General features: G+C 29.2%; 1 protein-coding gene across 3 annotated transcripts in view; it reads left to right on the top strand.

Moving 5' to 3' along the window:
* LOC129983989 (SEC14-like protein 2) overlaps nucleotides 1-26404 on the top strand; it is a 113410-nt gene that overhangs the window by 44406 nt on the left and 42600 nt on the right. For all 3 annotated transcript variants that reach the window (XM_056093726.1, XM_056093727.1, XM_056093728.1), the window contains one exon: nucleotides 12489-12600. The gene's annotated coding sequence lies outside the window, so the exon portion shown is untranslated. The remainder of the gene's footprint in view (nucleotides 1-12488; nucleotides 12601-26404) is intronic.

Genomic DNA, 26404 nt, shown 5'->3' with positions numbered 1-26404 from the left:
CCTTCCTTGACTTAGATAGTCGTGAACATAATCTATGCATGTTTCCTTAAATCGGGTTTTAATTCCTGATATTTCGTCTTAGATTCCCGATATTTGGTAAAAAATAAATAAATAATAATAATTGATTCTGGGGAATCTGAGCTTCACTTCGTTTAACACAAATAAAGAAATAGTAATTGCAAGTTAATGATTAATATTTTAGTATATGGTCCTTTTTCAATAGACATATTCTTCCCTTCATACTATCCTATTAAATTATTTTTAAGTATCATAATTAAAGACATGTCTTAAAAAATATGTAAGATGCAAAAATCCATTTACTTTCACATGCATTTTATTTCTAATATTCATAATGGGTGGGAATCTGATAATGGGCTAATATTATTATTGTATTAAAATGGTGTGTCTATTTTTGTAAGTGATTTATATACTAAATGCCAATAAAATAACTTTTTTAGTTTGGAGGCGTCTGCAACTGAAACTCCTGAAAAAAATTAATCTAAATTTCATATACACACTGAAAAAGAGATACAGAGATAAATTTTGCAAAAAAAAAAAAAAAAAAAAAAAATACAACATAAGTTTTTGATAGCAGAATTCATCGAGCTGCCGGCACCGAAAAAAAGAGTCAATAAGTAGAATAAATTCCCGGAAAATGGATTATTCAAAATTCCTTTAATGTTCGCATGATCAAAATTACATTCATATAAAACTTCTAATAATTAAAATTAAGGCCTTTGATCCTCGGAGCTATATATGCTATGCCAGGCTTTCCTATGGACAAACTTTGTGTAGGCGATTTTTAATATCATTTTTTTGTGCGAACTTTTTTTCCCATTTTTATGTGTAACTATATAACTGTATGAGATTTCTTTTTGACGCGTTCTTTAGTTTAAGCTAGTGATGTCTCTAAACAAGGAGAATTATGATTATCCTGTATATTATTTTCTTAGCTTAAATTACATTTGAAGCATATGCACAAAAACTGAATACAATAATTTTTAAATCACAATATTTATGACTTTTTATTCAAATAATTAAAAAAATATTGAACCTCTCTTTAATGATTGGATTTTTATTAATTTATTTGTACGTATTCAAATCAATCACAGAATAAAGATTTGAGATCTCACTCAATGCCAGCGTCCTTGCATAGGGGTAGCGCATCTTCCCCGTGATGTGGGGGCATTCGAGCATGGTTGTTCTTCATCTGTGTGAGGTGTGTGAGCGAATGTGTGAGTTTCATCTTCATAAGAGCTAGAAGTCAGACGTCTGCCATCGGGTGCACAGGGTTCTTTACCCTCAGAAACTACTGCACCCCCCTTTCCTTGGTAACGCGGACACGACATCGTCATCTCACTCAATACAATCAGTAAAATTTTGAAATTCTTATAACTATGTTTTTCCTATTCAAAAATTTATATTTTTATATGAAGTTACGAAATGCGTTCAAATTACAAATGACATAATACAGGATCTAATGACAAATAAATAATAAATGACAATAAATAAGACATGATCAAATTATCACAATAAGCCTTCAAACATGCAACACTCTTAAAATTGAAAGCAAGTATCTATTTACAAATGCATTTATAATTTAATTCGTGATTTGAAACTAAAAAAGTCTTTATTCAGTCTGTTTCTCTTTTAAATCTCAGTATAATTCATTTAGAATTAGTATATAACCTGTTGATTCTATAAAATGTTTCTAAACTCAAATTTCCAAATAATTCTTGAAATCATTATAATTATGCGCAACTTAAATCACATGATTAGTCTATTAGAATTATGAAACACGAACACGACAATACTTGTTTATCTTTTGTTTTGACAGAATTCATCGAATTCACTTTAGAAAATCGGCTATTACATTGAATACAGTAGACTTCCTGTTTACACGAAAATTATTTTCCAATATTTCATATTATGAAACGGCATACGAAGTGAAAGAAACTGTTGAAACTACCTTTATGAGGATCATTAAGAATCGATGATTCCTTCAATAACTTAGAAAATATATATTCGAAATTATATTGCACATTAAAAAGCGATTACATTAAAGAAATTTTGAAAATGATGGATAATATAGATAATTTTATTTTCATATGGGTCGTAAGCAAAAAAAAAAGTGAAAGAACAAAATTGTAACTGACATATAAAAAATGTATTATAATTTGCTGTTTTTGAAATATTTTATTGATTTCATTTGATATTTAATATTGTTTTTCTTTCATTTCTGCTCGATTATTAGTTTTCTGAAATCTCATAAAAAATACTCATTATTTCAAAAATTAACTAATATATAAATATAAAATATTTCACAATACAATATAATGTTTTGAAAATAAGTAAATTTTTCTTTAAATAATTATTTTAACGTTATGTTTATGTATTGGGCTGAAATCACTGGAAAACAAGTATGAAATATAAACAAACATCTGATAATAATATATGCAACTAAATTACAAATATCAACATCTTTTAAATGTAGCATTTAATAATTCAAAAATTTGTTTTCGGAAATGTTTCTGACTGTAAATAGAATCACAGAAGTATTATATTAGCTTCTGGAATCGAAGTATGTTTGTCAAAACCTTTAGAATGAAATAAATTTTTAAATATATAAATATATCTTTTATGTACTTATATTTTATACAGCCTGGATAATGTACACGCAACTTTAATAGTTATTACATAAACAGTTGATAACTTACACCAAAGAAAGTTTATTGTCTCGTATTAACTTATATAGGTGTTGAATTTTGCTAGTTATTCGAACAGTACAAATTATTGACTCTCTTTTTCAACGGTCGATGAAACCGTAATCGATACCACGCGTGCAGTTACAATTTCATTGATATATGTTTTATGCAGTTATACTATATATACAGTTTCGTCGATTGATGTTCACATCTCTTTCAGTGGATGATATTCTCATTTGGTTAATTGTGAAGTATTTTAAATCAAAATATAATGTATTATATATCCAAATAAGAAAAAAAAATGACTTCTATACTAATGAGGATTCATTTAACCGAGTTCAAAGTTCATTTAACCTTGAAGTATCTCCATCCTAATTATCAGTTCACCAGAATTCCACATAATCGACTGTGAGATCCGATATTAAAGTGAAGCTTCTCCATTCCACTACAAATATAATACTTTATTCAGTCACATTTTTAAAATATAAAGCATACCGCATACCTGCATTAAGTTCAAGTAAACATCATATTATCTCGAAGAAGGAAAATCCTTTAATACACACCTGACAAACAATTGTATACACTTAATATCTAATAACTTCGCCTTGTGTATTAACTTTCTCTTAACACAGATGCTATATTACAGAACTCTTTCCATAGTTTTGGCGTTCAGTAGTTACGAAATATTAACCGTTGGCGTGAATTTAACATTTTATTGAATCCATCATGTTATTCTTGGCAACTGTTTTGGCGATCCTGGCATACGATCAATAGTACTCGGAAATCGAATTTTTATTCTACATGCGTTTTTTTCCATCCGATTGAACTCAAAATGTGACACAGAATTACACTTGTAATTAATACTTAAGTTATTGATTTTTTGAGTTATCGCGTTTATATTCTTTTGAAAATTCAGACCGACAGACAATCCACTCTTCGTTGGATTTGGCTCAAAATTTGATAGGTGTATATAGGGATGTTAAATCTGTGTACCGAGTATTATTCATCTAACTCTCTTCATTTTGTAATTACCGTGTTAACATATATTGAAACGGCCGGACAGACCGACTTGCTCTGAACAGATTTAGCTCAAACTTTGATAGAAATCCACAAATTTACTACAAATGCTGTACACCAAATTTTTTCCGTCTAATTTAAAGTGGTTTTGAGTTATTTTTTGCCACAGACGGACGGATATTTTTCAAAAATGTGTTTTTCGAGCTCAAGTAGATCTGGAACGTGGAGATTCGTCACACACAAGAGTTCGAATTTTTTGACGATTGCTATACTTTACTTTGTATACAAGAAAGCGAAAGAATGCATTGTCTTGAAAGAAATTGTAAGTGTTATCTTATTCACCCCAAAATAATACAATTCTAATAACTACAAATATTCTTCATTAACATTATTTAGTTTTAATTTTGAATTTTGATGCATGATATTAATTGTTTATGTAATAAATATTCAAACTACCTATATATTTTTGAATCATATGCACACGTTATTGCTATTTAAATTAAGAGAATGACTCACACTTCAGGAACTAAGCAAAACTAAAAATTCCGCTTTGAAAGCTGTAAACCCAGCAGTTAGCGTGTCGTATTACATACAGATTGAAAGTCGAGTTCAACGCAGAAATGTTGCTCTCTAGCAAGAGACAAATAAAAATGGTTCATTTGAAATTCTAATTAAGGTGAAAAGCTGTTTAGACAGACATTCGTAGTAAATTCTACAAACTCACACTGAGTTCATTCACATGGTTGTAGGTATTTTTTTAATTCCTCTTTTTAAGAGAAAATAAGAAAACTTTGTGTTATTCATTCAGCGAATTTTTCAGATGTCAGTGCACTTTCTGAACTACTTTTATGCGTATCTGTTTGCTAAGTTTTTTTTCACGCCTTGAGATATTTCTCCAAATACGGTTCGTATCTTAATGCTGACCTGCAATTAATTTCAATTAGATAAGGCCAGGAGCTAAAGCCAACTGTAATTGATATCTACGAATGATTTAAACTATTAGGTTGGCATTCCATTTTCCAAGCTTCATTAAAAGGACAGTACTTAAAAAGCATTATATTATTTAGAGGATACAATGAAGATATTAAACCAAAAGAACTGTTCTCCCATAATTCTATCTATTCTAATTCTATCTATCTAATTATTTGCACTATCACTTTGCTTCAACCGCTACATTTGTATATTCAAGTTTTCTATTGCTACTTCAATGTAAATAAGAATATATTTAAAAATTTAAGACATAGACAGATAAATAAAGTCTAAAAATTAATCATGCTGGGAAGTTTAGAATTGGAGATTGGAATCTCTTCTAAATTTTTTTATGTTTTGCTACCGCATGATTTAAGTGAATTTCTCTCCTTATTCCTTATATCAAATTAACGAAAATGTGAGTAATTTAATGTTATAACTAGAAGCCTTTAGCTACCAGCTGGTCCACGGGGATATTGATCGAGTTTATCTTTAGTTAAACCTCTTACACAAAACTAAATATTCGCACTTCCCTTCAAGAAAATTATTTTAAGCACGAAATTATGACAAAAATTAAAGCCGTGTCAATTTAATCGATTAATACCTGTTCTATTCCTTTTGTGTATCCTAATGGAAAGGGGATCAAGTCCCATGACATCATACCGTTTCTTAAAAATATTGTCACTTAGATTCGTTAGTGTGGAACTCAATGACACACACAAGAAGTAGATCTAAACCAATTTATTAACTCAACTCTGAACTGAGAATACAGTGACTGTCAAATCTTCTGCTTTTATACTAACAGGGAAAATTCCAGAACACTTGTCTGGTAAAATAAATAAAGGTCCAGAATCTTCGGAAACATGAAATAAAGGAAAACATATTATCCAGGAATTTAATATTTACACAAACTGTGAATCGCATTGCCTCTAGCTGGATTCGAACTTACGTTCTCTTGATTATAAGACCAGTGCCATGACCATTCGGCCACGGAGATTCGATTGTGCTTCTTCAATGCGGCAATATAGCTTTCCGGTTCATCTGTCTTCTAACATCCATGATACTTTTAACTTTACTATATTATTCGTCATGTAAATTACTCAGATATTAAGCAGAATCATTCTTCATTAGCTTTATAATTTTCTGATGGAATAAATAATTTTCTATAGTATATAATTTTCTGATGGAGTAAAAGTAATGTTTGGGCTGTAATATTTTCAGAATTTATTAAGAATAATACAAGGATTTCGCTTAATTAAAATTTTAATAAATCGCTCATAGGTACACATTTTTAGTCCAAAATATATATGTATCATATTTGGCAATTGTATGTCAAACGGTCCGGCTTGCAGCTCGTCCGCAAAAATATTCTGTTGTTGTTATTTATGCACTTATCATAGACAAGCCCGCTGGCAAAGTCAGCGATTTAAACCGAGTTTGGGTAGCAACTTCTGAGGGTAAAAGCACCTGAGGCCAGGAGTCTGACTTCTAGCTCACATGAAGATGGCACTCACACATTCTCACACATTCGCTTGCACAACCTTCTTACAGGCGGGCTCTTTCACACACCTCACAGATAGAACACAGGGAGAGGAACAACCATTCCCGAACCGGGACGCCCAGATCATGGTAAAGACGAGCTACCCCTAGGCCAGGACGCCAGCCAAAAGTGCTCTTTATAATTAGTAGGGATTAGTCATCTCAGTCGAACAGCTGATCCACCAGGAATACAAGTTATATTAATTTCAGATAAATCATTTCGATATAATTTCATGTCTATAATTCAGCTAATTTGATTCGTAAAATCCGTATTACTGAAAAAAAAAATAATTCGTAAAATTCGTAAAACTGTCTTACTTAAATTCGGTTTATTGTGTATATGAACTTTCCTCGTGAAGATGCAGTCGTATGACATCATAGCGCTATCGAAAACGTTGCAGTACATCTATCTTTGAACTTTCGTGATACTGTAACTTATTTCACTTTTTTTAAAAGCGAAATCCTTCTTGTCTGATTTTCAATAATGAAAAAAAAAATCAACCGATTAAGTATTTTTTGAAACAATGAAAACGGCCTTAACTTCAGGGAAACAATATAATTAATCTATTGTTGGAAATTGCGAAAAAATATATTTTATCAAAATTGCCAAAAATTCAGGAAAAATTCGCATGAAAATTAGATTAATATCGTTAAAAAAAAGACGATTTTTGAAATGGTACAAAAAAATTATTTTCGAGCAATAATATTTTCGGACATTATTTCTGGAAACGTCAAGATTCAAGTTAAATTTTAATGAATTACAATTGTAATAAAATATTTCAAAAAATTGCTCCGAGTTGTTTATTCCCACCCTCCAAGATATATATGTACCAATGTTGGTAGCTGTAGATCAACCGGCCTGGCCTGTAGTGCACCAACATCTTTTTTTTAGTAGTAGAGATAATAGATAAAATCGATGAAATGATTGATTTTTGTGTCAGTTTATCATACAAGAGCTAAAGATTTTTTAATGTCTATTATGTTTGTATTTTGAATATTAAGTAATCTGATCTGTGTTTCTAATAGTATGATGAAAATTTCTTTAAAACAATAATTGGAAATTAAACTTTCTTAAGTACATTCTGTATAGTGAAGAGTGAATTTGCACATGTCGTTCATTTAAACACACGTTTCTAGTAATGAAAAATATGGAATACTATTTCTATGTAATTGCTCTTAAACACAAAAAATTATCGGAAACTCGATTGATTATTCGAAAAATTTGAAATTGAGAACGAAAGCATTGTAGCATAATAACATTTTATCTTTCATTTTACATACGAAACGGGAAAAAAAGTTTAGAAAAATCTTCATCACTATTTTACAGCAAATGAGCAGAAATTGCAGATCAGTATTATTTAATTATTGTGTTGAAAGAGAAAATGTAATTTTGATCTCGCATGCTATCTATATAGCTAGTGGTATCTCGTCAAAGTATATTTTGAATTTCGAAATTGAAATTTTGGGATTTTTGTTGATATGAAAAACCAAAAATTTCGCTTATTAAAGTAAGAAATTTGTCGATATATGTTTGTAGTCAAAATTTAAAATTAATATTTTATTATTTCATTATTAAATAAACAAATTCTCACACGATGTAATGAAAACAGTTTTTGAGTTTTTGGTTTGAAAATCATTCGTATTGGTTTTCTAGTAAACTCGCTAATATATATTTTTTATTAAACAAAAATATTACTTACAGAAAAAATTAATTAAAGTGGATTACGATGTTCCGTTAGATAAATGCAAATATACATCAATCAATTTAAAAAAGGAATGCCATCATAAGAGTAACGCCAAATACTCTACATTTATTTGAATTAAATAAACATTTCAGTTGATAAGAATTTCTTTTTTAATTCTGGCATCAAAATCCAGTTGATAAGAATTTCTTTTTTAATTCTGGCATCAAAATCCAGTTGATAAGAATTTCTTTTTTAATTCTGGCATCAAAATATATACATACTCCATTTTTGTCTAGTTTTCTTATTAATTAAATATAAAATAGAAGAAAGTCCAAGAATTTTATATAGAAGGGTATATATAAAAAGAGAAAGGAATTCATTCTCTTGCTAGTCCCACATTAGTGTCAGTTCACCGGTTTGTAGTGTAAATGCTTCTCATAAAATATCTCCTTCTCAGCCAATATCATTACAATGAGAAGATTTATGAACCCGATTTTCATTCGAACTGAACTGCGAATTGTCTGAGGGAAAAATTTCTTTGAATATGTAATTAATTATCTTCCTTGGTATTATGTTTAACTGAAAGGACTGTCTCGTGACCTTTTATTCTTTAAAAGATAATTAAATCATAAAACTTTCTTGTGCAGGAAAATGGCAGTTTTAAGTTGTTACAGAAGCTTTTATTTCAAAGATTTATTGTAGAGAAAGGAGTTGGTAAAATTATTATTGTAATTCTAATTTTAGTCAATCTTTGCTCTAAATTGTCCGTTTATGGTAGTAAAACGAGCGATTATAAATTCTTCAGTAAGTTATGGGAATGAGATTATCCGTAACTTTATTGAGGATGCAAGATGCAATGCTCTTTATACGCAGCATTCCTATAGGGAAAACATTTGGTTGTAAGTTTTACGATGAGTGTTTTTATGCTAATTTTAGACACATTAATCGTTGGATTTCTTGACAAAGAATTGCAGAATTTATAATTGAAAATAAGAAAACCTAAATAGGATGTAAATATTTTAGACACTGTTCTATCAGCCAAGAGCAAGCAGAAAGTCGCCAAATAATTTAAACCTGCGCTCCCTCCTGAAAAAAAATCCGTCCCCAAGACTTATGCCAATTTTGCACAGAAACCTAACGCTAAAATTTTTTAGCGCATGTCTAAATTATTTGGCGATTTTTCGCTCCCCCGCCAACAGCAAAATATTACAATTTAAAATATTTCTTATTATTAAAAGCTTAAAATTACTTTTTTATATTATTTGATGAACTTGCATTAGTGAAAATCAAGGCGAAAGAAAAATTGATAAAGTAACTCTTGGTATACTGTTCAAATATTTCAAAGTGTGAGCACATAAACAAAAACTATCTTCTTTTAATATCATTATTGAATCATTTCTATCTCATAGCTTTGATATAATTATTGATGGGATATTTTATTTCAATTACATTCCTTTGTGACGTTTGGAAATGTTAAATAAATAACAAAGTAAAATAATAAAATGTGTGCTTGCGCGTGTGTGTGCGTGTGCGCATTCGTATGTGTGTAAAGTAACATTAAAAGTTTTATTTCTTTAAAATGGGATTATTTCTAGTCATTATGTTCATGAACACTTAAATCAAAACTAATCACTAAATTCAGATTGAAACAAATAGTGATCCACTAATGGAAAAAAATTCAACGCTAAATATAAAATTGTAAAAATGAGCAATAATATATTAGCAATAACCTTCAATTTGGTTTCTAAAGGGAGAATATAAAATAACGATAATTACAGACTTTAGACCATTGACTTATTTTATTTATTCATGATTAGGCTTTATTTGCACGCCGAAAAAGTAATCAATTAAATCAATTTAAATATAAAATAATCGTCTCTGTTACTAGATGACTGAATTTGAGATTTACTTATCCTGTAATGACGGGGATAAAAAAAGGACGGAATATTTGTAAATACATCCAATATTAAAGACGGCGGTAGACGATTATTTATACTCATAGCAAAGAAATCTTATAAAAGAATTAAAGGGATAAAAAATTTATTTCTATCAAAAATGCATATCAGGAAATTATTAAAAATTACGGATTACATTTAATAATACGCGATTTAAATCCTGAAATTCGAACTGTCCCATTTACTCATTGATAAGGTGCAAAATGAAATTTATTTTGAATGTTTTTTTTTATGTTTTAAATACTTAATTCTTGTGCATTATTTTGCATCAAACACAGATTTGAAACTTCGAGAAATGAAAAAACGATCACTCAAGCGAAAAAAATTTGTATATCAGCAAAAACTTAAAAGTAAAAGGAACTAATTAGTATAAAAAAGTATAAAATTTCTTAATAAAATATTTTTTATTTATTTTCTAAACAGAAAAATAATGATGTTCGCAGAATTTTTTTGAATATCTGCTTACCTTTCATGATTTCCTGAAACTTTAATTGCAAATGATATGGGATATAATCATAAACAAGTACATAGGAAAGGTAAATACATTAACTTATCACTTATTATAATTGATCATTTTTATTATAGTAAAAATTTACCTTGAAAGTCTTTCTTTTTTTTTTATTTTATTTTCATAATATAAGGATTTACAAATTACTTCAGTTTCGACATTCTTATATGACAATTAATTTCATTGTAAGCATTAATATATATAGGCATCAGCTCAATACAATTATATATATTTTAATGCAATTCCGGAATTGCAAAATATAAAAAAAAATCCAATTTATTCTTGTCCGAAATCGTTTTTTTTAATTTATTAATATTATAAACTAACGAAAGTAAACCATTGAAGGTGTACATTAGTAACTTAATATAAACTGAATCACTTCATCTTATTTATATAACTAAACACTTAATCGTATTCATATAAGTTAAATAGAGCGAAATCAATTTTTCCCTTATTAATTTTTAGTATATCAATAATCTGAATTGTACCTCCTTTTTAAATACCGAAGGGCTGAAAGAGTTTTAAATCAAAACTATAAAGTTTTGTTTCATTTTCTTACAAATTCATATCTTCTCCATTCAAATCTCAGTATTCTACACTATACATGAAACATTATTTTATATAAATTATAATATATATATGACATTATTTCTTGTATAATATAATTGGGTTTTTTTACGATTTGAAGCATCAGAAAATTAGCAAATAATCTAAACTAAATATTAATCCATATCTCGATACTCCTTTAGAATTTAAGATTAATTTTATCTTTGAATCTCTGCATAACTTCTTGTTCATTAAATTTATGATTTTTTAAGCAAGTAACTATTCTATAAAGGTGCTTATTCTATTATTTAAATTCTTTCTATTCGTTAAATCCAGTTCTTTAAATACTTTAATTCTTTAAATTTTTTTTCTATTCTCTTTATTTTTAAAAAGTTTAAAGCATGTTTTTCATGTAATAATTTTAAAAATTAAAGAATAACTCCTTAATTTAAAGTTTCCAACTTTTATTTACTCATACTACCAGTGTCGTGTTAGTTATCTCGTTATAAAGAGACCTCAACTAATCGATTTTCCATCACCTCAAATATGCTATGCATGAAGTTGCAAAAGATTCCAGGTGGAAACAAAGGATTGTCAGAATATTAACTTTTTCACAAGAATCTATTTCTGTTCCACCGGAGAAGTGAATTTAAGTCGTATAAAAACGATTTATATAACTATTTAATTTTTCAGTTTTTTTCTATTATTAATATTATAATTTTTATTTCTGTCTTTCTTTTATGCGCAATTCTTTTTATTTTTCACCTTTTCCCCTGTCGCGTGCCTTAACATAAGTGATGACACTTTTCTTGGCACCGCAAGTTTATTATATCTTACAGATTAAATGATCGATAACTATTTATATATATATACAATTAAATTCAAATTTAAATCTAAACTCATTTCTCGGAGTTCCCACCGGAGTTTCTACCAACACACACTACCGGTATCAGCCACCATTACTTCCAAGCTACTATTCCTCTCTCTCTTCACTTCATTTCCTTTCAGCCGTGAGCCCGGAATAGCTGCATGGAGGTTAGAGACATGACACCCCCTTTTTTTATAATTTTTTCATCTTCATTTTAAAAAAAATAATAATTCTTTACTTCCTTTTTTTTAATCTTCTTCTTTTTTCGCACACTGTATATATTGCCTAGGCTCTTTCACAATTTGCAAAGCTCATTTTTTTCTACAAAATTCTAATTTTTATTTAAAGTAAATGTTAATGAGCTTCATCAGTGTAAAGCCGTTGTTGGCACTCACTCTATATTTATCAATCTTACCAAGCTTGCAAGACAATGGAACCACCACCAGCTTTCACAAAACTTTGAAGAAACAAATTCAGTTTTTTTGTAAAAACTTATTCAATTAAATTCTAAAATCTATAGGATTTGCGCAGCACCCAAATTTAAATAGAGAATGACTGCACATTTTTAGAACGGTTTCTGGGCCGCTAAATTAATATTTAAAATGTAAATACTATTTTTTAATGTGATTTTGTATTTTTGTTGCAAATATTATTTTGTAATATATTGATTTCTATCCCTCTTCTATTACTATCTAGAATTCGTCAATTTTGGTGGATTTGCGCTTCAAAGGAACTCTGTTCAACAGGCCAAAGCCATAATAGTCCATAGGTGAAGCATCAAGAATCTTCGCAGAAATATATTGAAAAGGTATGTATGCAACATCTATACCATTCTTTTTTTTTTAATCCGTCAATACTTTTCGAAGCACGCCTTGTAGCTTTGTCTTAAAAAAGTTTAAAAAGTCAGTGGGATAAAGAAATGAAATTTCTTCTGTAAATATAGCCGATAAAACTTTCACCTGACAGCTTGTAAAATTCATTTTAATATTTTTACCATTCTTCTTATTTTTAATTTCTCATTATAAGACAATCCTACAATAATCATAAATTCCTTATAGAAACTTTTTTTTTTGCATTGATGGATCCAGATTTGTATATATTTTCCTCTTCATTTTCGGTAGAGATTCGGCTTATTTTCGTTACATTCTTTTGCTTAAGCCCATGTCTTATCAAGAGTACATGCCTAGGCAAAAGCAGGTTTGGCTTTCTTAAGTTAGTTTTAGCTTTTTTAAGTTGTGCATTTCAGTTTATTGTTTTATTTCTTGTTGCTAGTGATATATATGAAACTTTTCAATTTTCTGCATCATTACAATTTTCTGTAGTCGCCAGTGATTTTGCTTTAGAAATACTAGAAACAGAGGTAGCTTTTTTCGGATAATCACTTGAATTCGTTCTTCCATCTAAAAGTAATGATTCACGATTTTACCCTTTCCGATTACTTATAATACTTATATTTCACTAAAATATTTTAATACCATGTATTTTACAAAGTCCTTGAATAATGGAATAGTAATATTTATCTTTAAAAAGTACCAAAACATATTCTTCAATCCACATCTTGTTTACATATCATATATTGAAAAAAGAATAATTTAAAAGTATGAGACGATATTTTTAATTCCAAATAACTAGCTGTTTCCATTTTTTTTCAGAACATTTGCTTTTTAAAATTCTTTCCCGAAATCATTCTAAAAATGCCTGAATATTTTTCTGTAGCATTTTGCTCTGATTAGAAACGTGATTAACTGAATCACGCGACAAATATAACGTGAAATATGAAGAATTTTGAGTGAACGCTACATTTGCCAATGATGGTAATTTAAAATTGAAAAATATACTTGAAGTGCGGAAAACATTTGTAAAGCAGAATATCGAAGGAATAGTTATATAAATTCAATGAAAATATTACCGGAATAAGCGGAATAAATGCAACGTGCTCTGAAATAAAATTTTATGTAAAATATGCATAATATGTAAAATATGCATATAATTATGAAGTTCATAAAACATTTGGCAAAAATTTAGGGCTCAAAAAAATAATAACGCATACCATTATCGGCAATTATCTTTAAATTATTCAAATTTTCCTTCGTATTATACATTTATTTCTATTTCCTTGTACTTTTGTCATATCTCTGTGGAGCGCAGTGTAAATAATATCTTCCAAAATGCATGGTAAAAATAATTTCAATTCGTATTTTCAAACCACGCGCTCCTTTTTGATTGTAATGGGTTCTTTGAAGGAAAGGAAATATACCGATATAATTTTATTGTATTCCAAAAACTGACAGCATAATTTTGAGACAATAAAAATTTTTCCTAGAAGATAAGAAATTAGTAGTTCTTTATTAGTATTTAATCAAATGTTATCCTTACAAAAGGACTAAATAAATTACAGCTTGAAATATTGCCATCACGTGGTCAAGTGTTGCGCTAAATAGACAGACGTTATTGTTTGAATTATTGCCATCACATGGTCAAGTGTTACACTAAATAGACAGACGTAACAAGGAGTTTATACTCCTTATAAATCCATATTTCATTTAAACTTTTAAAAGTTTTAGAAATACTATTTAATTATAAAGTGGTAATAAATATCCCTTTGATGATCCTATAATTTAAATGCTATTTTGATAAGGACATATTTTACAATATTCATTAAAGTATCTGCATTGTTTGTTGTAACACTTTACTGTAAGGCTACAGTTAATTGTTGATTCCCTAAAGAACGCGTTCCCAATGAACTTAAATCAGCCTATTCGATCTTTCGGGTTCTGTACTTTAAATCTGTTGACCTTCTTTAATGTTCTGCTGACAAGTCTTTAATGTTTTAAAAATGGACTCATATTAAAATCCTTCTTTTTTCTTTTTTCAAAAAAATCATTCATTTGCTTTGTTTTTTATATATATTAAATCCGTCACAATGTTAATATTCGGCTGAAATTAAATTTCTAAATGACGTTTTTGTTTTGTTTAACTACTGCATCTCTTTTCGCCAGCACGGACAAACTGAAGAAGTCGAAATCCTTTACAATTCTGTTTGAGATATTGCAGTCAAATTTTTCATAATAGCTCGAAAATCTGCATCCCATATCTAATTATGTATTTCAATACTAATGGAGAACATGCTTCCTCAAATCGTTTTCGCAATCTGATTGCGGTTCAAAAGCAACGATAATAATTCCTAAACACTAAGTCTAGAACAGCTTCATAATGGAAACACTAACTTCAAAGTACCAATAGGCAACGGACTAGATACCAGCTTATAGAAATCATTCCTTATCTTGAAATCAAGCCACATGCCCGATAACGGTTAACAGTTCACCAGTTTTTCTTCCTAAATGTACATGTAAATAAACGCTAAAAAATTCAATTTTTAATAATTATAGTTTGACAAATTTAAAAGTATTAAGCTTAACATTTTGAAGCACTAGTTAATGTTCTTTCAACCAAAAGTAATTAATTAATTGAAGACCGAAGCATTAATCATAGTCAATATAGAATAAATATAAGTGTCTTAAGTCCGACCATAAAGTTTTACTCAACTATCCCAATGTAACGCTTCAGCAAACGAAAATTTATAGAGCTTTAAAATTTATAGAAAACTAAATTTTATAGAGCGTTAATTAACAGTTTCCCCTTTGCGGTAGTTCTCTGAAGATGGGTGCATTAAACTATGTTAACATTAAATAAAAATCACGGTTCCATATTTCATCAAAAGATTCTACCCAAGTATCTCTCTTCAAAGCTTCACCAAAACTTATTAACATTATAAAGCATTAGTTAAGAGTTTCATTTATTCAGTTCTCTGAAAACGATTCTTCATTAGCATTAGATAGAAATAATTGCCTCATATCACACCGCAAAGCTTTATCCAACTATTTGTCTGGAAGCCTTCACTAAAACCTTAATTTTTAAAATTTTTAATTTAAAGCTTTATTAACATGGTAGAAAGGTTAGTTAAATGTTTCACCAGAGCAATAGTTCTCTGGAAACGGATGCATCTTGTTAACATTAAATATCATTTTTCCATATTTCACCTGAACATTCTATTCAAGTAACTCTCAGCAAAGCTTGACCTAAACTCATTAACCCTTTCGCCGTCCTCTTCTGTCCGAAAAAATTTCTGTTTTTCACTGTTTTACACCGCATTAGAACAAAAACGTCTCATGACTTGGATTTTAACTGGCTTCGAATGTATGGTTAGAAATGTAAAAATCTCGGCCCATGGACCATCTAGCTCTAAAATTATCTAGCCTTTAAATGATCTATCTAGCTCAAAGGGGGTGGAAATGGTAGGGGTTTAAAATTTTCATTTCGGTATAACTTTCTTAATATTGAAGACAGAAAAAATAAATTCAATTAGCCAAATTAGCGCTTCAATAAGACGAACAACTCTTTATTTCGATAACTGCAATATCTTAGAGGCTCAAAAGTGAGTTTTCAAGCCCTAATTCTGAGTGTTTCTAACACCAATAATTCATGTTACCAGACAGTAACTTATATGTAAAGGAAATCTTCTAGCATTCTAACTTATCGATAGGATTTTTTTTAAAATTAAATAAGGGTCGTTAGTTCTCATATCATTGCAAAGGCTTACTAGCTTCAATTTAATTTATTTTGTTCAGAATCAGCTTCGAAGAGAAAATGCGTCATAAAATAGAAAATTTAAATACTTTGACCATCTGCTTTGATAAATGAATGGAAATTTTGAATTAAATCATTTATCTCGATCTTAAATCAAAATTTAATTTTTCTAACGAGGAAAATTCGTTATCGACTAAAAGTTCGTACGTCTCTCAAAACACTTAAGCACATGCATCATTTTCATAAGACGCATAGAAATGGAGGTATTTGATATCCCTCCTTTATTTTAATTTTATGTTTTGTTTCTCAAAGATATTCACTGTTTTTATCGTTTATATTTTATCTAAATTGAAAACACTTTTGACATTGAATTATTGGAACAGCAGCTGATAATAAAAATTTCGTTTATTTTACGATACCGTACTTATAAATTTGAATATTTTCGATTTGCATTTAGATTATTTGTTACATACAATAAAGAATGTATATGCCGATATTATTCCTTTTTTATCCTGTTTTTTATAAATTAGTCTGAAATCTTAAGTGTTTATCATAAAAAATCATTTAACTTGTTTCTTAATCTCAGAAACTGCAATATCTTAGAAAGGCTGAAAAATGTTTCCTCGTATTAAAGAGAAAATTCATTTTAAATATCTCCAGTCGAATGGAATCTTTTCCCTCCACAATCAATTAATACTCATTTAAAACAATGAGACAATTTTTTTACAACAATTTTTTTAATACAATCGAACACATTTTTTTACTGTAATAAATGCAAATCAAACCTGAATTGATTTGACAGTTAATGCCATAAATTTGATTCAATTTAGTTGCGATTTTATTTTTATCGCATGATTTTTTTTTATCCTTCTGGTACTGAATTAGACGAGTCCGTATATATTTGAAGTATGATTTATAAATTGTTAAAAAAAACTGAGAAACCCTATTATCTTGTACAAATTTCCTAAAAAGTATCCAGTTTCCTCCTGAGTATCCAGTTCGTGACTATCCGGCTTCCGTACTATCCAGCCTAGTTTCCTTTTATTGCAATTAAATGAGGAAGGCAAAGCTCTCATTAAATCATCTATGAAAGACTTTTTCAAAGCCTAAAAACTAAGTTTTGATTCTTATCTTTGGGTTAAATTTTCATATATGTGTAATCATTTATCAGTGAAAAATAAAATCAGTTTGAGCCAATTTTCTCAAGAACTAGGCCTACGATTTGCAGTAATGTTTTGTTTATGTTTCCTGCATTTAAGTTGGGTATTACAGAATGTATGTTAAAATGTGAACAGTTTATATCCTTTAATGTACTTTTTCTCTAAGAAACTCTTGAAACTTGCAGTGCAGTTTATAACATAAACTACCATTACAGAGCCTTTTATTTGAACTCCACAGGTTACTGGCAATTGCTTCTATGATTCACCGGGTAGCAGATGCGTTCACATTGGGATAAATGGAGGGTTTAGTACACAATGAGAAAATACGTATTGTTACGAATTTTCCCGGGGTTCGTTTGGATAATGGGGGTTATATGGTGTGGAGAACGCTCAATCATCAGGCGGCAGTAGAAAATAAAACAACGACGTTTATTTACACGAAGACACACAGGACAACACAAATACGACAACTATATACAGCACAGAAGACGATTATCTTCAGCCGAGACGTGCAGCATACAACAGACTCTACTACAGACAGTAGCACACAGCTTAGTTCAGCACTAGCTTCACTCCGTCGCTGCTCCGCTTATCTCTGGAAGGCCAGTTCTTTAACGTCGATTCCGATTACTCTCCGATCTGGTTCACAACTCGATTCACCACTAGTTCACGACGACAACTACTCTTTCGCTTCCGACTACTCTTCGACTCCACTGACTCGCGACTCAATTCACCGTCGACTCCCCGGCAGCTGCAGTTCCTTTTATAGGTCTCAGGAGGCGAGGCTAGAAACCTCTCAACCAATCAGGAACGTTCGAGGCGTATCTCCGTTCCTACTGGACGGATCTGGAAAATTCTCGATGTTTCGGTTATAATCTATTTTGGCGCTAAAGTCGCCAAATGGTCGCCAAGTTTGTCGCCAAGCTCTGGGACCTCCTATGGAACCCACTATGCTGGGAAGCTGCATCACAGATTCGTAACAGTATTATAACGGTGAATTTTGATATAAAAACTTTGTCTTCTGATATTGGTGGACAAAGAAATGAATGCATAGAAATTCGGCCTCTCCGACTTATTTGTTATCATACCAGTCCTTCCACACCACATTAGGAAGGACACTCGAGAGTGTATTGTATTCCTTAAGGTTTAAAAAAACTTGCAAAGTTATTTGATCCAAGGAATTGTCAATAAACATATTAAAAGTACAAAATAGTATAAATAAAATAACAGGATAATATTAACATTAAAATTCGTAATATTAATATTAAAATAAATGAACTATATTTCTGATTACTTACACTTTCCAAATTCATATAATTTTAAGTTCTAACAATTTTCAAAATAATAAGAATAGGAAGCGAGATTAATAACCATCCCCAGTAATTGGAAAACAGGTCACGAAAAATGTCACCATCCTTTATTCCAAGAAAAACAATCAGTCTTGCATCATGAATTTATTTATTGCATAACTTTCTGTTCGATTTGCTGTGTATTTACGATAAGTATATGTTTTTTACAGAAGTAAAAAGGAAATGCATGAATTATTTGATATTAAAGGCTTCATATTAGCAAATAATTTTCATATCTGATGAAGGTCAACCAAATCATATAATTCAGAGCAATCATAAGAGCAATTTTAGGATGGGAACAGAGTTTTTCACATACATCTTATTCTGCTGACTTTTTCCTCCTGCTCTCTTAAAATATAGTGTGGTTTTGAGTTATAAGGTGTGTTTTATCATATGATGAAATTTTTTTGAGTGGAAATTGCACACAAGTGGTGAGTACTTTTTATTCTTGGGAATTTGGAAGAATAGTTTAAAATATATTAGATACCTGAGATTACTACAGCCACTCTAATTTCAAATTGAAACTGTGATAATTGAAACGAAGTATAAAATGTGTGAAGTACGTGATTATTATCAATGTCTATCCACTTTATGTTTTTGAAAAAAAATTATTCACACTTTTGATTTTTCACTTACAAAGTTAAAAATTCCCAGACCATCATTTTTTGAAAGTAAATATAATAGTTTTAAGATATGACTACTTCCCGTATGAACATTTATAGGACAATTGTTGTGAAGATAATTCATCCACCTTGATATTTTTTAATAAATTCATTTCTGCTGGAATTATTTCGATTAAACAAAAGAACAAAGATAAAAAAAATACGATTTTAACGATTTCTGCGAGGATAAATATTTATTTCTATGAGAAATAATTGTTTAATTTTTACTGAGATCAATTCTATCAGAAAATAAAATACTCATTTTTTCCTTCTCTCAAAAATGAATTTTTTATAAACAAAAGCCATATTTGGTTTGGACTTGAAGTTTTTTTTCTTGTTTAATATGAATATATAAACAGAATTATTATAATTTTATAGGCTAGTTTCTTAAATTGCAAAGGAAAATAAAGGAGTATCTTAAATGCGATCATTTCCGCTTTTCTTTGTTCCATTGTACCTTGAAATGATGTTCATTTATTCATTCCTTCTTTTATGCAAATATTGATCGACTTCCTTCAGAGTTTATAAACCCTGAAATGAAGTGTTTGTCGTAAAGAAATATAAACAATGAAACAGTTAAGCCATTAGTCTATATTTTAAAAAATGTCACTTGTTTTAAATTTTACTACAATAAATAATTTTCACTCAGATTATTGAAGTATTTTTTTCCGTTGGGATGTTTATGTATTTAACCTATTCATTTTCAATATTTAACTTTAACAAAAATTTTCAATATTTAATTATTTGCAATTAATCATAATTTTTCCGCAAAATAAATAAAAATAAGTTGTAAAGATTTAGAAAAACTTTGCACAGAAAATATGCAAATATCTGACATACAATTTTTAAAAGACATACAGAAAAAAACAATTTCCAATAATGCTATTTTCAAAAATAAAGGGAACTTATTTTCAACAAATATACATCACTTTCAGTAAAATTTAACAATAATGTAAGAATTTTATTTTTATATTTATATTTTTATATTTATATTTATAAAACATTATATTATTATTGTTTAAATTCATGTAGTGATATGTAATTTTGGTAAAATTAACTGTAAAGCTGTTATACACAGAAAATATAAGAGTGAAATTTTTCTGACTCTTTTAGAAGAACATGAATATTCAATAGCCATACTAACTTTAAAAATATTTTATTGTCAGTATCACTATAATTCAGTTTGTTAAAAGTTCTCTTTTATCAAAGAGGGCGTTTATGTTAAGGTAAAGTTTAAATCTTTCTTTCCGTATGACTTAATGCAGTAATTTTTTTTCTTCAGTCTTTAAATATTCTAATAAAAATGAGACGTAAAAATTTTATCATTTAATAAGTATTCCATTTTTTTCATGCACCTCATTTTCACTTAGACAATTGATAGTTTTGTGAGTTGACAAAAAATACTAATTTTTGTTATAAAATTCCAGATAAGAGAATGTTAAAGGTTGGAATGTTAGTTTGTTAAAGTTAAATATTACTCTAAATTTAAAAAAAAAATTATCTAGGTAAATAGTTTTTCAACCACTAATAGTCCTGCGATAATAATTTTGAAAAGAACATTGATAAGTGTGAATTCTGAACTTCTGGAAGGGATAATACCTATTTATCAGAAATACATTTTTGTCGATAGAAATACTTACAATTGTTACGAAGTATAGTTTAACTTGCCATAATAATAAGAAACTCCAAAGAGTAAAAACGGAATTTGAATGCTTATGTCATTTATTTCAAAGTGATAAAATTTGTTGAACGTATTGCTATTATTTTAATGTCATGAGCTATTTAGTTTCTCAGTTTGTTTCGTCTTGCATGATTTTTCCGTTTTATGAAAGGAAAATAATTAATAAGTCGACTAGAATCGATGGGTTCCATACATTTGCAATAAAGATACAATTGATAACTTTACGGCATTGTATTTTCTAATATTTTAATTCTAGTCACTTTTCAACGTATTTTGATGAGTTTATGTATTAAAAATTATAGAAATGCATTGCAACGGCAAAGGAACCCAAAAAATAGTATTTCCTCACTTGGACATATCTATCTAAAAGCAATTCAGATGAAAAATAGTTTCGAACATTTAATTCACAGTATACTGACATGACAATCCTTTAGATTTGATTCAAATATATCATGTATTTGTCGGAATTCGTTAGCTATTGTATTCTATGAGAAATTATTTTTATATCATGCAATTTACAAAAAGAATATCTAATTATCAGTCTGTAAATCTTATAGCATTCTTCATAGAACTAGTTTTTTTCATTGTTTTTTTAATCGTGTGATTTTTAGATAACATCTCAGATTAAAAACATTATCATATTAAACAATTTTATAATATAAGTTACCTAGAAAACGTTCGAAATTTGATATATAGCGTTTAATTGTTTTTAAGACTAGGAACTCAAAAAATATCTTTTATTGTATGTTTCGAAAAATATGGAACAAATAATAGTCAAAATACGAAATAATCACTTGGCGTTTAATAGTTCATAATAGTATTGCTTATGTGTGATGGATGAGTGAATGTCATATCATTTCATTTTAAATTTAGTTTTCAAATCAATAAAATTATTAATCAATTCGATTAAAAGATTGTATTCACATTTTATGGTTCTATATAGGATCTTAAAATTAATACTTCAGTATCTGAACCCAAATAAACTTGTTTAAATTGCAGTTACTACATACAAAAGTTATTTGTAAGTATTTTCTGAAGACAGTAAAAAAACAACATTTGGATTGTTCATTAGTGTTTTTATTTAATATTTTCAAACAGTAAAGAAACATGATTAAATTTAGATTTCTTTGAACACGATATTATCCGGATAGTATCTTGTTCATATTTTCTTATTAATTAATCTGAAATTTTAACTGCTAACTAATCCGCTTGAATAATGATGATACTCCAATAATGAATAATTTATAATTTAATCTTATAATGAATAATTCATTGGCTAGACACATGCCGATAAATTATTAATTAATTTTAACCTAAAGTAAATTAATCGAAGGTTATCTATTTCAGCAGCTTAAAACACTTGCAAATGATTTTGATTTCCAGTCTCCAATACAAGTTTATTTTCCCTATCGAACTTCAGTAAATACATTTATTGAAGGTATACTATGGAAGAATATGCATAAGTATCTGCAATGTTTAATTGTGAAAAGTGAGAAAAATATAAAATGATTTGAGGAAGTAACAAAAATATAAAAGGAGGTTTATACTCTATGGAATGTCACACACACAGGTAGCTTTATTTGACAATAAACGATGAGACATTGTTTTTATAAAACCATTGATGTTCATTCAGCTGCTACTTGAAAAGCAATGATACTCGGGTTATCTTTAATTTATATTTATTTTATCTACCAATCTTTTATTTCATGAAAGCCACCCTCTATTCTACCAATAGAAAACGAAGTGATTAGGAAATAATAGTGAATCTAATTAGGAATTTAAGAATTCTTTATAATTTTTTAGTTTTATTTTTAGTCTCGGGATATCTTTCACTTGTTGCTCAACTATTGCTATCACAAATTACACAATATATAAAGCCTCTATCGTAATGTCTACACTGTATCTTAAACTGAATTAGTCAGAAAATGATGCCATGACAAACTAAGACATAAATTGCTTCGGTGTATCATTCAAAGATTTGAACATATTTATTCAGGCAATTCGTGTAGAATTACCTGTGAAGTCACTACATCCACTTATGGCCAATAATCCTAATAAATAAACCCATGGTCAATTTGTAACTAGTAACCATTACTATTAATCGGTAGAGTTGCTCAAATGTTGCATCTCCCTGTATAACAATAAAATAATTGCCGCGGTTAATTTCTCCGCTTGTCGCAATATTGATGTTGCTTGTTAAAAATTGTTTGTTAGGGCTCTTTTGCGTCCTTAGTCAAGGCTTTATGCAGCTTATCAAGAATTTTTTCTTTGGGCACAGTTTCGTCCATTCAGTACCTTATGCAGTTTTTTACCAATTACCAATTTATGCAGTTTTTTACCATTTTGCATGTGCTTAATTGAGTCCATTCAGTACCTTATGCAGCTTTTTACCAATTGTTTGTTTGGGTACAATTCCGCCAATTCAGTACCTTATAAAGCTTGTTACGAATTGTTTCTTTTGGGCACAGTTTCTTCCATTCAGTACCTTATGCAGTTTTTTACCAATTACCAATTTATGCAGTTTTTTACCATTTTGCTTGTGCTCAGTTTCGTCCATTCAGTACCTTATGCAGCTTTTTACCAATTACCAATTTATGCAGTTTTTTACCATTTTGCTTGTGCTCAGTTTCGTCCATTCAGTATCTTATGCAGCTTTTTACCAATTACCAATTTATGCAGTTTTTTACCATTTTGCTTGTGCTCAGTTTCGTCCATTATGCAGCTTTTTACCAATTACCAATTTATGCAGTTTTTTACCATTTTGCTTGTGCACAGTTGAGTCCATTCAGTACCTTATACAGCTTGTTACGAATTGTTTCTTTTGGACACAGTTGCGATCATTCAGTACATTATGTAACTTGTTATCAATTGTTTGTTTGGGCACAGTTGCATCAACTAATAGTCAAAAATGAAACAGAATTTGGAATGCCATAGGGATGGAGTAATCATTAGTTCAGAAAATTTACCGGCCAATGCACTCTATTCTACATTTGAATAATTTTTTCTACCCCTTCCTCTTTTCTGCAATAAATTTCGCACCCATCATACAACACACTGCAGGATTTTAATTTGAGTCCAAGATGCTTAGCAGTTGAGCACATCTAGTGCAGCTCTAGGAAATAGTTTGCTGCCCGCCCTAGTAGTTAATTCAATGATGTCTTCGATGTATTTTTTACATTTCACTGATGTAATTTGGCATTATTATAAGTCAGCCATGCTGTTGACATTAAGACTCCCTCAAAACCGGATATCATGCTACTCATGAGCACATAATCATATATATATTTTTATCACAATTACATATTCCTAGATATGTTGCATGTCTTTATGACGTAGCGACTTCACTGAATATGGATGAAGTAAAATCAAATACCGCACTTTCCAGCTAAACTGAGTATGTTTAGATATAATTATAATTTATGAAAGCTGTGGAAATAAATCAAAAAATTATTTGTAGCATTTTGAAAAATACAATCATTTTCTTTTAGAATAACTTACGGAATCGACTTAAATTGTAAAAAGATAAAAATTAATGATTCATTAATTTTTAAATATAAATAAAAATAATAAAGAGTTTCTTTTAAAACAATTCTTAGAAAAAAAATGTCTAACTTGAAAGTCAAATATCAAGTGAGTAAAGGAAAATTATGATCTGTAAATATATAATTCTTAACTAGCGTAATAATTGACTTTATATTTGTAGCTGTGCCGTTTTTTTTTCTGATTCCGTGCATTCACCTTTCTTTAATTTTCCCTTTTTCTTCAGGAAAAAAAATTATTTACATACTTATTTCAAATTCATCACCATAAAAATAATGATACTATCCGTACTAATATCGATTAAATATCTATACAGTCATAAAAAATGAAATTAAATAAAAAATGTAAAATATGAAATGGATATATAACCATCCCTCGTTCAACGATAAGTGGCTCGTTTATTTCAGACGTTTTATTCAACTTTTTTAAGTAGCGTATGATTGGATTTTAAATATTATATAAGAGTTGAATATTATTTCCTTAATCTGCAAATTTCAGCCTGTCACTTTTTCCTTCGACTCTAATCACTTTCTGTTATTGTTTTACGAATATTTTACCTTAAAAAGTAAAAGGGAAGAAGGAGAAGAAATTGGAAACATGAAATAGGCTAGTAGAGAGTCCATACAATTTTCTTTGATTTTATTCATTATAAATTATATCCGAGTAAATATTGCTACAAAAATCTTTTTTTCGTAATAAAGCTAAGTGTTCTAAGGATTTATATTATCGAAATCTCTATTTTAAAAACGTTAACTGTTGATACATCGACTTTTTCCATGTGCAGCGTCCATTCATATCTTATAACTTTAACGAGCAATTCTGGTATATATATAAATTTATTTCGTGTATCATGGAAACGGCTCTAACTATTTGGATCAAATTTTATTTTTAGATAAAATTTTGTTTTCTTAAGTTTATCTATATGTCTTTCTGAAAAAACGCGATTTTATACACAAGAAAAAAAATTTTCATAACTATTATGGCCTTTTTCTATCTGCTCCCATGTTGACAATGTCATAGAGTGCCATCTCGGACTCGATGATTTACCATGGTGAACATGATAAAATGCCGGTGTCCTGGCATAGGGGTAGCGCGTCTTCCCCATCCTCTGGGCGTTCTGGGTTCGAGTCCCGGTTTGGGCATGGTTGTTCTTCCGTTGTTCTATCTGTGAGATGTGTGAATGTAAAAAGGGGTTGTGCAAGCGAATGACTGATGCGTGAGTAGCAAAGTCGTACTCTTGGCTCTAGTTGGAACTACTGAAAAAACAAGAGACGCTCCCCCGCCGGCTTAAATCGCTGTCTTCGTATCAGCGGGCTTGTGGATGGCAAGTGCCATAAGAAACAACTTGATAAAATTGACCACACGTTCAAAAATGTAAATAATGATAGATAAACTGCAAAATGTATGTCCTAATTTAGCAGTTTACTTCGAATAACATGTTAAAGTAAATAAATTCGAGATTTTTTTTTTATTTAACTGAGCCGTGAATATGTAAGTAAGATGGAAAATTATTCATATGTAATCAGTACGTGATTTTTATCTGAATATTTTTTCCCAAAAAACACGATTTTATAAGAAAAAGAAAAAAAAACTGCCAAGCATAACTCGGTGTCCCGATATTATATTTATTATT

This window comes from Argiope bruennichi, chromosome 9 (genome assembly GCF_947563725.1).
Source record: "Argiope bruennichi chromosome 9, qqArgBrue1.1, whole genome shotgun sequence".
Classification (NCBI taxonomy): domain Eukaryota; kingdom Metazoa; phylum Arthropoda; class Arachnida; order Araneae; family Araneidae; genus Argiope; species Argiope bruennichi.
Note: the sequence above shows the minus strand (reverse complement) of the source record. Positions and strands in the feature narration are given on the sequence as shown.